The sequence below is a fragment of the Heptranchias perlo genome, chromosome 20, assembly GCF_035084215.1.
Source record: "Heptranchias perlo isolate sHepPer1 chromosome 20, sHepPer1.hap1, whole genome shotgun sequence".
NCBI lineage: Eukaryota > Metazoa > Chordata > Chondrichthyes > Hexanchiformes > Hexanchidae > Heptranchias > Heptranchias perlo.
This window is the reverse complement of record NC_090344.1, coordinates 11,029,354-11,044,081: the sequence shown is the minus strand read 5'-3', so window position 1 is coordinate 11,044,081 and position 14,728 is coordinate 11,029,354. Positions and strand designations below refer to the sequence as shown.

The 14,728-nt window shown below is 44.4% G+C and overlaps 3 non-coding genes across 3 annotated transcripts; 1 reads left to right on the top strand and 2 right to left on the bottom strand.

The window, feature by feature from the left end:
* Positions 1–3,950: 3,950 nt before the first annotated feature.
* trnaw-cca (transfer RNA tryptophan (anticodon CCA)) lies at positions 3,951–4,022 on the bottom strand. Its single transcript has one exon. It is a non-coding gene; the product is annotated as a tRNA-Trp (tRNA).
* Positions 4,023–10,343: 6,321 nt separating this feature from the next.
* Positions 10,344–10,428, top strand: trnak-uuu (transfer RNA lysine (anticodon UUU)). Its single transcript is given in 2 exon segments — positions 10,344–10,380; positions 10,393–10,428. It is a non-coding gene; the product is annotated as a tRNA-Lys (tRNA).
* Positions 10,429–11,935: 1,507 nt separating this feature from the next.
* trnal-uag (transfer RNA leucine (anticodon UAG)) lies at positions 11,936–12,017 on the bottom strand. Its single transcript has one exon. It is a non-coding gene; the product is annotated as a tRNA-Leu (tRNA).
* Between the last annotated feature and the right edge of the window lie 2,711 nt (positions 12,018–14,728).

Genomic DNA, 14,728 nt, shown 5'->3' with positions numbered 1-14,728 from the left:
GAAAGCGAGAATGGACGGATACTGTGTTCTGGAAGGATGGCTGATCGGCTGCGTGACAGCGAAATTTTACATTGGCTGCACGGCTCTGTTGCCAGTTGATCTTTGGATCTGATTCCCGCTCAGGCAATTTCACTGGTTCAAATCCAGGAGCTCTTATTCACTTTCACTGGATTTCCCACTAAAGCCCAAATAAAGTTTCACTCTCTTCGGTCCTCCATAAATCCTGATGTCGCAGCCTCTCTCACTCCGGGAGCTGGCGAACAGCAGAAAACTGATGGTTTTGTTGTCGCATCTGGAATGCGGTTTTGAACTGTTGCTATTCGCCGAGACAGCGCTGCAGGAGCCTTTAATGATCTCGTTCAGTGAAGAGAGACCGGCAGGCGGCTCCCAGACAGGGCTCAGGCCGGGACCGGGCAGCGGCTGGATGAGAGAGCGGGGCTCCTGCGCTGTTGCTGTTGCTGCTTCCGCTTCTGTGAGTCCGTGCGGCGGTCGGTACTGATCTCCCTCTTATGGATACGGCTCCAGTTATTGGATGTGGGCCTCGTGGCGCAACGGTAGCGCGTCTGATTCCAATGTCGGAAAGATGCGTGTTCGAGTCACGTTTCCACTGCGGTTAAATGTCTCTCTGTTTTATAGCGGTGCCGTCTTTTTGGGATGGGCTGTTCAATGTTTGTAAAATAATAATTATTGTAGAATCATAGAATGGACACAGGACAGAAGGAGGCCATTCGACCTATCGAACCCATGCCGGCATTATGTAATGATGTGGAGATGCCGGTGATGGACTGGGGTGGACAAATGTAAGGAATCTTACAACACCAGGTTATAGTCCAACAAATTTATTTTAAAATCACAAGCTTTCGGAGATTATCTCCTTCGTCAGATGATTGAATGAAAAGGTTCTCAAATCGCATATCTTATACGATGTTGGGACAGCATCACACCAATCAAAAGGTGTCGTTGTTATTCAAACAGGCCAGTCACGGAGAACAGCACGTCCCAGTACACTCGATATACATTGTGTCTTTTACACAGGCAGGCAGAAAGAAACTCAAAATGGCAGAGAGAGAGAGAGAGAGAGAATTTTAAAAAACATATAAATTTTTCCCCCCTTTTTGCTGGTGGGGTTACGTGTAGCGTGACATGAACCCAAGATCCCGGTTGAGGCCGTCCTCATGGGTGCGGAACTTGGCTATCAACTTCTGCTCGACGATTCTCTCTCTCTCTCTCTCTGCCATTTTGAGTTTCTTTCTGCCTGCCTGTGTAAAAGACACAATGTATATCGAGTGTACTGGGACGTGCTGTTCTCCGTGACTGGCCTGTTTGAATAACAACGACACCTTTTGATTGGTGTGATGCTGTCCCAACATCGTATAAGATATGCGATTTGAGAACCTTTTCATTCAATCATCTGACGAAGGAGATAATCTCCGAAAGCTTGTGATTTTAAAATAAATTTGTTGGACTATAACCTGGTGTTGTAAGATTCCTGGCATTATGTAAGAGCAACTCAGTTAGGCCCTTTCCTCGTAGCCCTGCATTTTTTCCGCTTCAAGTACTTATCAAATTCCTTTTTGAAAGCCACGATTGAATCTGCTTCCACCACCCTTTCAGGCAGCGCATTCCAGATTATAAGTATTCGCTGCGTAAAAATGTTTTTCCTCATGTCGCCTTTGGTTCTTTTGCCAATCACCTCAAATCTGTGTCCTCTGGCTCTCGACAGTTCCGCCAATGGGAACAGCTTCTCTTTATTTACTTTATCTGAACCCTTCATGACTTTGAACACTTCTATCAAATCTCCTCTGAACCTTCTCTGCTCAAAGGGAACAATCCCAGCACGCGGCAAATGCGGTCAATTGGTTCCAATTCATTTATGTGAGCATTAAACGGACCTTTAAACAGTGGCCATGTTTTATGGAAGCCTGAGCTGCTGGTCAAAAGCGCTTGGATCCAATGTCTGTGTTGTTTGTGCGTTCAAATTTCACCACTGACAGAATTTTTGGCAATGTTCATTTTGACCTGTTCACAGAAAACCCGATTGTAGAGCGATGGAGCAGAGGATGTGAAAGAAGCTGAAAGTGAAAGTGCAGATATTAGTTTCATCACGGGGACAGGACACGTTTCCACAGGTAAGGAAATCTCACCTGAAGATTCTTTCTAGCAGAGTGGGACAGTTGATCAGAGTGACCGGGCTCCAGCGGCACAATCGGTCAGTGCGCGGTCTTTTTATGCCGTAGATTCTGTGGAAATGCCGAGGTTGTTAATTCGAGTCTCAGCTAGATCAAACAATCCTTTTGCTTGTGAACATTTCGACCGGAGTTGAAGGTACAATTGGTATGTTCGAAAATGTATCAACTTATTTGAATTGCCATGTGGTTCCTCCGGACCACGCTGTTACAATAGCAGATGAGATGTTTAGTATTACTTGTTTACAGGAGGGAGGCTGCGGTTTTGGAGAGGCAAACTATGATTTTCATCTATTTACAAATCGTGGGATTAACTGGAAATTTAAACCAGCGCCTTCGACCGCTCAGCCAGGATACTTTCCATCCGACACTTCAGGAGCTAGTTTTACAGGAATAGAATTACTGCAAGCAAGAATTCTACCCCTCAAACTCCAATGCTCGCACATAAACTTCTCGGCATTGTGATAATATACACTTTACCATAAGTATACTTCAATCAAATTAGTGTTTTGTTTCACTGTGAGAGCGAAGAGACATTGATGTGTAGGCATTGGCTGCAGCAGCTGGCTTGCACCTTTACTTTTCCTACTGTCTCAGACTTTTATTTCTTTACCCTTCTCTGCTGGTGTTGCAGGTTACATCAGCCTTCGCCGTTCAAGGAAACCTGAGAAGTCCATCGGGGACAACGCAGAGAGAGAAGCGCCAGAGACAGGGAGAGATAGAGGGATGAATGCAAAGAAAATAAGGTGTATAAATGTCAGGTTTAGCAAACTAGCAGAATTTAAGTTACAGATTCCGTCTCCGGATCTTGCAAGAGAAGTTTTAACATCCAATTGAAAGCATCGGCCACGCTGTTGTATCTGTCATGCTGGGAGAGAGGTAAATACGGTTAATTAACTCCAATTAATCTGTTTGAGCATTGAAGAGATCTTTAAACAGTAGCGCTTCCAACAGAATTCAAACCTACGCAGGAAAACCCCAATTGGAATTTTGAGCCCAACGTTTCAACCATTCGGCCATCGCAGCTGTCAACCCCATGTTCGTGCAGACAGAATTCCAAATGGACACATGCAGGGACTCTGGGTACGAGCATTGGTAGTTCAGGGGTAGAATTCTCGCTTGCTATGTGGGAAAACCGGGTTCGATTCCCAGCCAATGGAGGAACGTTTTGCATTCTGCACCAATAAGTAACTTCGGAACAGGGTCCAATGGTCACTGTTTCAAGGTCTGTTCAATGCTCAAATCAATGAATTGGAACGAATTGACCGCATTTGCCGCGAGCTGGAGTTGTTCCCCTTCGAGCAGAGAAAATTCAGAGGAGATTTGATCGAAGTGTTCAAAATCATGAAGGGTTCAGATGAAATGAAGAAAGAAGAGCTTTTCTAATTTGCGGAATGGTCTGGAACCACAGGACACAGAATTGAGGTGATTGGCAAAAGAACCAAAGGCAACATGAGGGAAAACTTTTTAAAGCAGTGAACAGTTATAATCTGGGATGCGCTGTCTGTGAGGGTGGTGGAAGCAGATTCAATCGTGGCTTTTAAAAAGGAATGGATAAACACTTGATGGGGAAAATGCAGAGCAACGGGGAAAGTGCCCGGGAATGGGAAGAACTGGATTGCTCTTACAAAAGGCAGGTACGGGATTGATGGGTCGGACGGTCCATTGTATGATTCCATGATAATTGTTATTTTACAAATAGTGAACACACCATCCGCTGTGAAATAGAGTCAGCGAGACACTGAAACGCCGTGAAAATGTTTATGACCCCGATGTGATTCGAACACGCATCCTTCTGATCTGGAGTCAGACGCGCTACCGTTGCGCCACGAGGTCCATACAGCACCGTTTGAGCCGGATCCATGGGAGGGAGATCGGTATTGAACGCCACAGGGACTCTCAGAGGCGGAAGCAGCAGCAGCAACAGCGCAAGAGCCCCGCTCTCCAATCCAGCCGCCGCCCGTGGTGAGTTACCGGTCCCGGCCTGAGCCCTGTCTGGGAGCCGCCTGCCGCTCTCTCTTTACAGAACGGTACCGATCCTGTTTCAGCTCACACACAGGATCAGGAATCCCGCTCCTGACAGATTCACTTCTTTAAACCTTAGATTCAATTAATTGGGATTTAATTCAATCCTCATCTGCCCTCCCCTTTGTCAGTTCAGGACTTCATTTAAACCGATACTTGGAGCTCTGTTTTACAGGTTGCCCACTACAAACACATTTTGCTGCTAACTTCTGCTCAATAAAAAGTGCCCAGGAACTCGGGAATTTCTCCTGGGTACTGAGTTCGAGTTAAGGAACAATAGAGGTGAGATTACACTGCTGGGTGTATTCAATAGGCCACCAGCTAGTGGGACGGATATCGAGGTGCAAATGTGCAGGGAAATTACAGAGAAGTGCAAAAGCCATAGAGTAGTGATAACGGGGGATTTCAACTATCCTAATATAGACTGGGATAACAATAATATAAGGCGCAAAGAAGGGGAGGAATTTTTGAAATGTGTTCAGGATAACTTTCTCGACCAGTACGTTTCTGGCCCACTGAGGAAGGAGGCATTGCTGGACTTGGTTCAAGGGAATCAGTCGGGCCAATTGGAGCAAGTGTCAGTGGGGAAGCATTTAGGGAGCAGCGATCAGTATCATAAGGATTAGAATAGCTATGGAAATGGACTTTGTCCACTCTTAGTAAAAATACTCAAATGGAGGAGGGCCAATTTCAGTGGGATGAGAACAGATCTGGCCTGGGTAAATTGGAATCCAACATTGTCAGGCAAAACTGTAATTGGACAGTGGTTTGTCATTAAAAAAGATGATTCGGGTATCGAGAAGGTACATTCCAACGAGGGAGAAAGGTAGGGCAACTAAAGCCAGAGCTCCGTGGGTAATAAGAGAGATAGAGAGTAAGATGAAGTGGAAAAAAGAGGCGTATGTCAGGTATCAAGCTGATAACACAAGTACCAAACCGAGATAATATAGAAAGTTCAGAGAGGAAGTGAAAAAACAATAAGGGGGGCAAAGAGAGAGTATAAGAAGAGCAGACAACATACAAGGGAATCCAAAAGTCTTCTACAGACATGTTAACAGTAAACGGGTAGTAAGAGGAGGGGCGGGGACGATTAGGGATCATAACGGAGATCTACACATGGAGGCAATTGGCATGGCAGAGGTACTAAATGAGTCCTTCGCATTGTTCTTTAACAAGGAAGAACATGCTGCCAGATTCTCGATAAAGGAAGATATAGTTAAGATACTGGATGGGCTGAAAAATGAGAAAGAAGAAGTACTAGAAAGGCTTGCTGTACTTAAAATAGATAAGTCAACTCGTCTGGATGGGATGCACGCTCGGATGCTGAGGGAAGTAAAGGGGGAAATTGCAGAGTTACTGGCCATAATCTTCCAGACATCCTTAGATATGGGGATGGTGCCAGAGGACTGGAGAATTGCAAAGGTTACAACCTTGTTCAAAAATGAGTGTAAAGATAAACCCAGCAACTATAGGTCAGTCAGTTTAACCTCGGTGATGGGAAAAGTTTTGGAAACGATAATCCGGGAGTGAATTAACAGTCACTTGGACGAGTATGGATTGATTAGGGAATGCCAGCACAGATTTATTAAAGGCAAATCGTGTTTACCCAAATTGATAGAATTGTTTGATGAGGTAACAGAGAGGATAGATGAGGTCAATGCAGTTGACGTGGTGTATATCGATTTTCAAAAAGCGTTTGATAAAGTGCCACGTGGTAGGCTTGCGCTCAAGATTGCGGCCCGTGGAACACAGGGAGCAATAGCAACATGGTAACAGAACTGGCTAAATGACAGGAAACAGAGAGTTGTGGTGAATGGTTGTTTTTCGGACTGGAGGGAGGTGTACAGTGGTGTTCCACAGGGGTCGATGCTGGGACCACTGTTTTTCTTGATAGATATTAATGACTTGGACTTGGGAGTAAAGGGTACAATATCAAAATTTGCAGATGACACAAAACTTGGAAGGGTAGTGAACAGTGAGGTGGATAGGCTTCAAGAGGATATGGACACGTCGGTGGCATGGACGGACACGTGGCAGATGAAGTTTAACACGGCAAAATGCGAGGTGATGCATTTCGGTGGGAAAATGAGGAGAGGCAATATAAACTGGAGGGCACAATTCTAAAAGGGTTAGAGGAACAGAGGGATCTGGGGGTATATATGCACAAATCGTTGAAAGTGGCAGGGCAGTTTGAAAAAGCGGCTTAAAAAGCAGACTGGATCCTGGGGTTATAGAGAGGGGCGTCGAGTAGAAAAACAAGGAAGTCATGATGAACCTTTATAAACCAAATCGAATATTGTATCCAGCGCATTTTTGGAAGGATGTGAAGGCCTTGAGAGGGTGCAGAGGAGATTTACTGGAGTGATTCCAGGGATGAGGGACTTAAATTACATGGATAGACTGGAGAAGCTGGGATTGTTCTCCTTGGAACTGAGAAGGTTCAGAGGAGATTTGATAGAGATATTCAAAATCATGAAAGGCCTAGACAGAGTAGATAGAGAGAAACTGTTCCCATTGGCGGAAGGGACATGAACCAAAGGGCATACATTTAAGGTGATTGGCAAAAGGACCAAAGGTGACATGAGCAAAACTTCTTTACACAGCGAGTGGTTGGAATCGTTGATTTTTGTGCTTTGCATGTGATGAAATTTCACCATTTTAAAGACTGTACCGTAAGAGTGCGATGAAAAGTTCAGTGCTTCTGACACCAGGAATCTGCTGCAGCCGTTGTTAAATTTATCAATAACAGGCAATTGTCCCCGTTTATCACAGAAACGCCCTAACCGAATATGCGATCAAGATGAAAGTAACGCAACGAGAAGCATCTGATTTAACACAAAGGCATCGGGCGATGACAAACATCCCCACCCGTTTTGCTTTTCCAACATAAAGAGTGTGACATTTATTCTCTGAACATAGAAACAGTCTGGTCTCGCTCACTACAGAAATCTCCATGTCACAGCGAATTAGCCTTTCGGGACCTTGTCTGTCAAGATGAATTGTGATTTCCGTGAAACCAATGTTCCATTCCTTTATAAGTTTCATGTGCCTGCTCTCCGATCACAAGGTTTTTGTTTAGTCCACGGGGTAAATGTTGGACTAACAGCCCTGCTCAGCCGGCAATGATCACGGTACATTTTCTTGCAGACAAAACACACATTGAAACCCTGGAACGTTGAGGCGATGAATCCTGAGGAAAAATAAAATAGGTGCTCGAATCAATCTAATCAATAGCACCATCGAGACAAGTGAAGAGGTCACCTGCTAAACCAGTAATTCACTGAGCGAAAGCTTGAGGTTGCAGCGACCAATATAACAGCTGTCTGTCTACTGAGAGGTTACTTTTCTAAAATGAATGGTTGAAGCTTGCAGGACTGAAAATCCAACGAGCCGGTCTTCACTCTCAAACCAGCAACTGTGAAGTTAAGAGGTACGTGCCGGAGAAATACTCAATTTCAGCGCGGTGACATTGGGCCAGAGTAAAGTTCAGTTATATGATTACCGAGTGGCGAGAGGATGGATTTGGAACTCCTGATCGACCGCACTGTGCATTTTCCAGATCTGCTTGAAGCATCAATCCCTTCAATTCATCACTTACAGAGACAATTCGATTCTCGTTTTTCTTCCCCTGAGATTGGCGAGATCTTCAAAATTGAAAGCGACCCATATCAGAGCGAACCTCGTCACCGACATGCTCACAGATACAAAGCGGCCAAACTTAGTTTCAGTGAGATGAAAGCCCAGAGCGGTTTCAAGGTGAAAGGCAACTGCAAATAAAGCTCGTTCAATGAAAGTGCAGGTCATTGAGATGCCTTTAAGTTCCTGATTGTTTGAATTGAACTTCTTCCGAAAGCGCTTGAGATTCAGGTGGAGTGATTTGGGGACTTCTTTTCCCACTTTGCAAAAGTTTGTACCGCAGCTCAAGAACAAAAGTCCAGGGCTAAATTAGGGCTTCTCCGGGGTATGAACCTCGAATCGAGAATTATACCCCTACCTGATCGAGCCCAGAAATAAATCAGTCTAAGTAAAATAACGGTATTGGAGAAAATAATTCGACTAAAGATAGAGAAATCTCCACCCCAGGGAACTAAGAGGAATAGGTGAGGAAATTTTACATCCTTAAGTCATGATCGTTCAAAACTCTCTTGTTTCAGGAATTGTTCCATGGATTGAAAAATTTCCAAAGTCACTTCATTATTCAGGAAGGGGAGGAGAGATAAAGTAGAAAATTACAGACCTATTAGTATAACGTCTGTTGTGGGGAATTTACCAGTATCTGTTATTAGGGAAAGAATGACTGAGCAAACCCTAATATTCCTTTCTCCTCCATGTGTTTATCTCGCTTCCCTGTAAATGCATCGATGCTTTTCGCCTTAACTACTCCTTGTGGTAGCGAGTTGCACATTCTGGCGAGTCTCATTGTAAATATGGTTCTCTTGAATGCCATATTGGATTAAATGTGATTATCTTATATATATGGCCCCAATTTTGTTCTCCTCCCCACAAAATTGCAAACACCTCTGAACTATCAAACCCTTGCATAATCTTAAAGTCCTATTTCAGGTCACCCTCAGCCTTCTATTTTCCATGGAAATGAGCCGAAGACTGTTCAATCTTTCAATATGGGGAAGTGTGAGGTCATCCACTTTGGACCGAAGCAAGATAGATGAGAATATTTTCTAACTCGTGAGAAGCTCGGAACTGTGGGGAAGGAAAGATGTTCACGGGTCCAAGTGCAGAAATCATGAAAAGTCAGTGGGCAGTTCCAAAAAATAATTTAAAAGGCTAATGGAACTTTGGCCTTTATCTTAAGGGAGCTGGAATTCAAAGGGGTGGAAGTTATGTTACAGTTATATAAACTCTGCTGAGACCACATTTAAAGTACTGCATTCAGTTCTGGGCACCACACCTCAGGGAGGATATATTGGCCTTGGAGGGGGTGCAGCGCGGATTCACCAGAATTATACCGGGGCTAAAATGTTTAAATTATGCGGACAAGTTGCAGAGAAAAGGTTTGTTTTTCATTGTGTATAGAAGATTAAGTGATGATGTAATCGAGTTGTTGAAGGTGATTAAATGAGCCAATGGTGTGTGTGTGAGCTGTGAAACACCTTGAAATCCCAATCCTCTCCACCACTGGGGACTGAGTCTTCCAACATACAGGGATTTTCACTCGTGCAAGTTTGATCCACATTTTCTGCTCTTCATTTCTCCGACCTGCTTGTTGCGCCTTTTCCTTCAATTCAGGACTTACAGGAAAAACTCGATTCTGCGGTCAATCTTCGGGTCACGTGGTGAGATTTCAAATAATTGAAATCGACCCTTATCAACCCCAGGATGAAGCTGTTTGATGCGAGCACTGGTGACACAGACCGTGCACGGCTGCAGTGGCGCAATTGGTCAGCGCGCGTTACTTCCACAATAATTATACGCTCGATTCATGCTGGAGTTGTGAGCTCCAGCGCCGTCGAAGGTAGTTGAAACTTCTCAACATTTTGACTGGAGTTCAAGGTAAAACCGGTTCCATAACGCATCGACTTCTTCATGTCCCCATGTGGGCACTGAGGCTCCTCTGGCCGACCGTCTTGCAATAGCAGGTGAGAGTTTATTTGTTAAAAGGAGGGAGAGTGGGCAATTGGCGACAACTGAAATGGTAAAGCGGCCGGCACGACATCTTTAAATCGAAAGAAACAAAAACACAATTCTTCTTTCCGTGAAGCAGGTATTCATCGGTTTGAAGTGTCGTGTCGGGAAAATTCGGGAGGCAAATCTGCTGCCTGGTGTCACGGTGTGACGGGTGAAATTATTCAGCTTTCAATTGTTGATCGGCTGAAAGGTCGAGAGGCATTTTCCAGCTCCCGTGTGGAACAAGTTTAGCTTTTGAGCCATTGGGTAAAGTGTTGTTTTTAATTGCTGCTAACGAATGACAAGACATTTTGTACAAACAAGAAGAGTTGCAAAATCACGAGTTCGCTGTCCATGTTTCATACATCATGTTCAACAGAAACAATGATTCTCCTCAACACGATGCTGGAAATTGTATAAAAGTGATCCTCCCCCAAATTCGAAATCGACAGGTATAATTCAGAGTCCTACCATGAATCTGTATGTTGGAAAACAACCCAACAGCGAGCCTGGATAGCTCAGTCGGTAGAGCATCAGACTTTTAACACAGGTAGTGATCTGAGGGTCCAGGGTTCAAGTCCCTGTTCAGGCTCAAAATTTTAAAACAGCTGGCAACTTCTGCTTTTCCAGCGGACCAACAGAAGCGAAAGGAGCAAGAGTTGGCCATGCAGTGGCCTGCTCCGACATTTGATAGCGTCATCGCTGATCTTCGATCTCAACTCCATTTTCCCGACCTCGCTCCATCTCCCTTGAGTTCCTTGGTGTCCAAAAATCTACCAATCTCAGTTTTGAATCTATTCAATGGCTCAGCATCCACAGCTTTCTGGGGCAGAGAATTCCAATGGTTCACAACCCTCTCAGTGAAGAAATTATTCCTCAACACTGTTCTACATGGCCGGCCCCTTATGTTGAGATTATAACCATTAGTTCTAGACTCTCCAGCTAGGGGAAACAGCGTCCCAGCATCTACCCTGTAAGAATGTTATATGTTTCAATGAGATCACCTCATTATTGTAAACTCCAGAGAATATAGGCTCATTCCACTCAATCTCTCCTCACAGGACAACCCTCGCATCCCAGGAATCAATCGAGTGAACCTTTGTTACAGCCACTCTAAGGCAAGTATATCGTTCCGCAGGTAAGGAGATCAGAACTGTACACAGTACTCCAGATGCGGTCTCACCAAAGCCCTATATAATTACAGCAAGAATTCCTTATATTTGTACTCCAACCACCTCGCAATAAAGACCAACATACCATTTGCTTTCCTAATTGCTTGCTGCACCTGCATGTTAACCTTCTGTAATCCGTGTGCAAAGGACACACAAATCTCTCTGACTATGAACATTTCGTAGTCTATCACCTTTTAAAAGATATTGTGCTTTTCTAATCTTCCTACCAAAGTGAATAACCTCACATTTCCACACTTTATACTTCATTTGCCACCTTCTAGCCCACTCACTTAACCTGTCCACTTCACTTTGCTCCCGATAAATCCCACATTTTGTAGATGGATCAAAATCAAAGCCGATGGCTCCAAAACCGCAGCCTCCCACCAGTGAACAAGTAATGCTGAAGCGCTGCTTTCAACCTCTCATCTGGTATTGGAAGACGATAGGCCGGAGGAACCACATGGCAACACCAATAAGGAGATGCCGTTTGAAGAACACCAATTGTTCCTTCAACTCCGTTCGAATTGTTCACAAGCAAAACGATTGTTTGTTCCAAATGGGAATCGAACTCACAATCTCGGCATTCCCCGAGCCTTTTTTGGTTTCCGAATACCGCCTATTTACCTGTCCCACTCAGCTGGAAAAGATACGGACATGAGCCGCACTTACCAATGAAAACGTGTCTTGTCCCCTTGTTGAAACGAATCCTGGATTAGGCCTAAAGTCTCTCTGGGTATATGGTATGGCATCGCACCGCTGCAAAAAATTGATAGCGGCACGGACACAATGGGCCGAATGGTCCACCATTGTGCAGGAACTCTCCATGATCCTCATTTCTGTACTTTTCGCTTCTTTTGCATTCTGCGCTGGACGACACTGCGCCATGATTTTCTGTGAATTCGTCAAAATAAACATTGCTACTAACCCTGACAGCAGTGGGATTCGAACCCACGTCCCCGCAGAGACTGGAACCTAAATCCAGCGCCTTAGACCGCTCGGCCATGCTGTCACGAAATAAGCCGATCATTAATGAAACATGAAGCTAGTGATTGAAATCCGGCTTTCTTGCTCTTTATCATCTGGGTCCAGTGCTTTTGAATTGTGCAAGAAGGAATTTAAAGGGCTTTCTGAGCCCTTCCTGCATTTAACACTTGATCAAAAAACTTATCATCGAGCCCGACGTTGATAAATTTCGAAAATTGGGGACAGGAGAAGACTATTCAGCCACTCGAACCTGCTGCGCCATTTAATTCGATCAGGGGTGATCTGTGCATCAACTCTATTTCCCCGACTGTGACACATATCCCTTGATACACTTTCGGGGAAAATTCCATCGATCTCAGTCTTCAAAATGTGAATTGACCCAGCATCTACAGCCTTTTGTTGAAAAGAGTTCCAGATTTCTACGATACTTTCTGTGATAAAGTGCTTCATGATTGATCAGCTGAATGGTTTTGCTCTACTTTTCAGATTAAGCCCCCTCATTCTGGATTCTCCCAACAGAGAAAACTGCCGAAACCCGAGATTGGACTATAAACCTGTAAATCTTCTGAGAAGGTATCAGGGAGTTTAATGGCTTCTTCGTGGTGATCCCGTAGGGCAAGGGGATCTGAGATCGGGGAACGGATTGTCAGAGGGTGTCAGAAAATGTAAGGGGTCTCCGGGCATATCAGTGTGGAGGGGGCATTCAGGGTATCAGAGAACGTAAAGGGCGCTGACAAGGTATCAAAAAGGATCATGGACTCTCTGAGGAGATCGGAGAAGGTAAGAGACAGAGCGTATCAGAGAAGACAATGAGCTCAGATTGAATTAAATAGGGAAACGGGCGTTCAGGAGGTATCAGAGAAGCTCATGGATCCAGAGTTGTCATCTTCTAAACATTACATTTCTTAATATTTAATAACAGCAAAAAATGAAGCCGAATTGAACAGATAATCTGCCGTGTCCCACGTGCAGGGAATGAAAAGGTAGAATCGGGACGGCACTGGATATTTGCCAGTGCTCACGGTTTTCTTTCACACAGCTCTTTGTTGTTCCGTTTCAAAAACTGGATTTCATTAATTGAAGATAACAGGTTGCACCTGGAACTCTTTGTGAGCAATAAAATGTGAACCACCCAACGTGGGGCTCGAACCCACGACCCTGAAATTAAGAGTCCAACGCGCGAAATCGCTGGGCCCACTGGCAACATTTGTTGCCTCTTCTGGCAGGAAGGGAGCAATTGGTATTGCTTCATTGGGTCAATTTGTCCAACAATTCCAGGAGTGTTCCTTCTGAACACCCGATTTTTCAATCTGGAGACTGTCTGTGTTTTTTCACCTGTCATACAGCCCCGCGTTGAGCAGTACGGGAACATCGCCACAGGAGAAATACATTCAGCCCCTCCGAACCTGCTGAGCTGTTCAATTTGATCATGGGTGATCTGGACCTCAACTCCGCCCTGTGATATTGTGTTGGTTAAATTCACAAAGTACCAAATATCACGAAGGAAGCAAAAAGGCACTGCTGGAAATCGACCCCAAGATCTACCTATTTACTAGATAGTGCAGATAATGTGCTTTGAAGAGCTAAACCACGGCGCCAAATCACAATACTAAAATACCACATCTCACTGATATCTGTCAGCTTCCTTTGAGCAGAGAAGGTGAGTTTGAGGAGTGTGGGGCCATTTTGTACTCATCCATTTCTTGTGTCTGTTTCTCTGTGTTTCCCGATACTGTCTGTGTCTCTCGCTGTGTTTTTCTTTGTTTGTCCATCTGTGAGTTGATTCTGATTTAATGCATGTCCTTGTGTTTGTGTTTGTTTCTTACGTGATATAGATGAGGAAATCAGACAATTCTCCCTTTGACACTGGGGAACCAAGCAGCCAAACTTAATGGCAAGATACTGTTTATTTTTAAGCATTATAAAGCTTCCATCTTGAATGATTTTGGTTCAGTTCTGTTCAAAAAGAAACTGTGACCACAACGTGTTTCAAACACATCGTTTTATAAGTTGTTGCCAGACACGTTCCGATTGCACCTCAAGGTGTTTCTCGGCAGGAAATGTTTCACTAGTTTACTATTATTCAATTTGCATGAAATCGGAAATAATCGCAGCGACCATTACAATGGTATAAACCCTCCAATATTAACGGTAACAGAAGATGCTGAGAACAGTATCGAATATTCTGCAGGATAATGAATATAAACAGAAGGAATAGTCGCTAATAGACTGGTTAGAATGTGGAACGCGCTACCACAAGGAATAGTTGAGGCAAATAGTCGAGATACATTGAAGAGGAAGCCAGATAAGCCCATGATGGAGAAAGTAATAGAAGGGTATCCTGATAGGGTGAGATAAAGTAGGGAGGGTGGAGACTCGGGTGGAGCTTAAACGCCGGCAGAGACCAGTTGGGCCGAATGGCCTGTTTCTGTGCTGTAGTTTCGATGTAATTCGATGAATATTATTTGGTGGTCTGCTCCCACGTGACGCTGATCAGCCTCAGCCTCGACTTCCTTCCCGCCGACTGAAGAAACCTTGGGCGGGATGTTCCACCGTTGGACTCGACACTCACTGCGGTTTTCCCCGCTCAGGTTCCCTTCTTGTTTGCAGCGCATTCTCTCAACAATCTAAGTGTCTCCTGTGAATTTGAATCCTCTCCCCGTGAAGAACAGGAGACAAAAAACGGCTAGAATTCATTTTACTTCGTTTCGTAAAAATCTCTCATTTATATTTTGA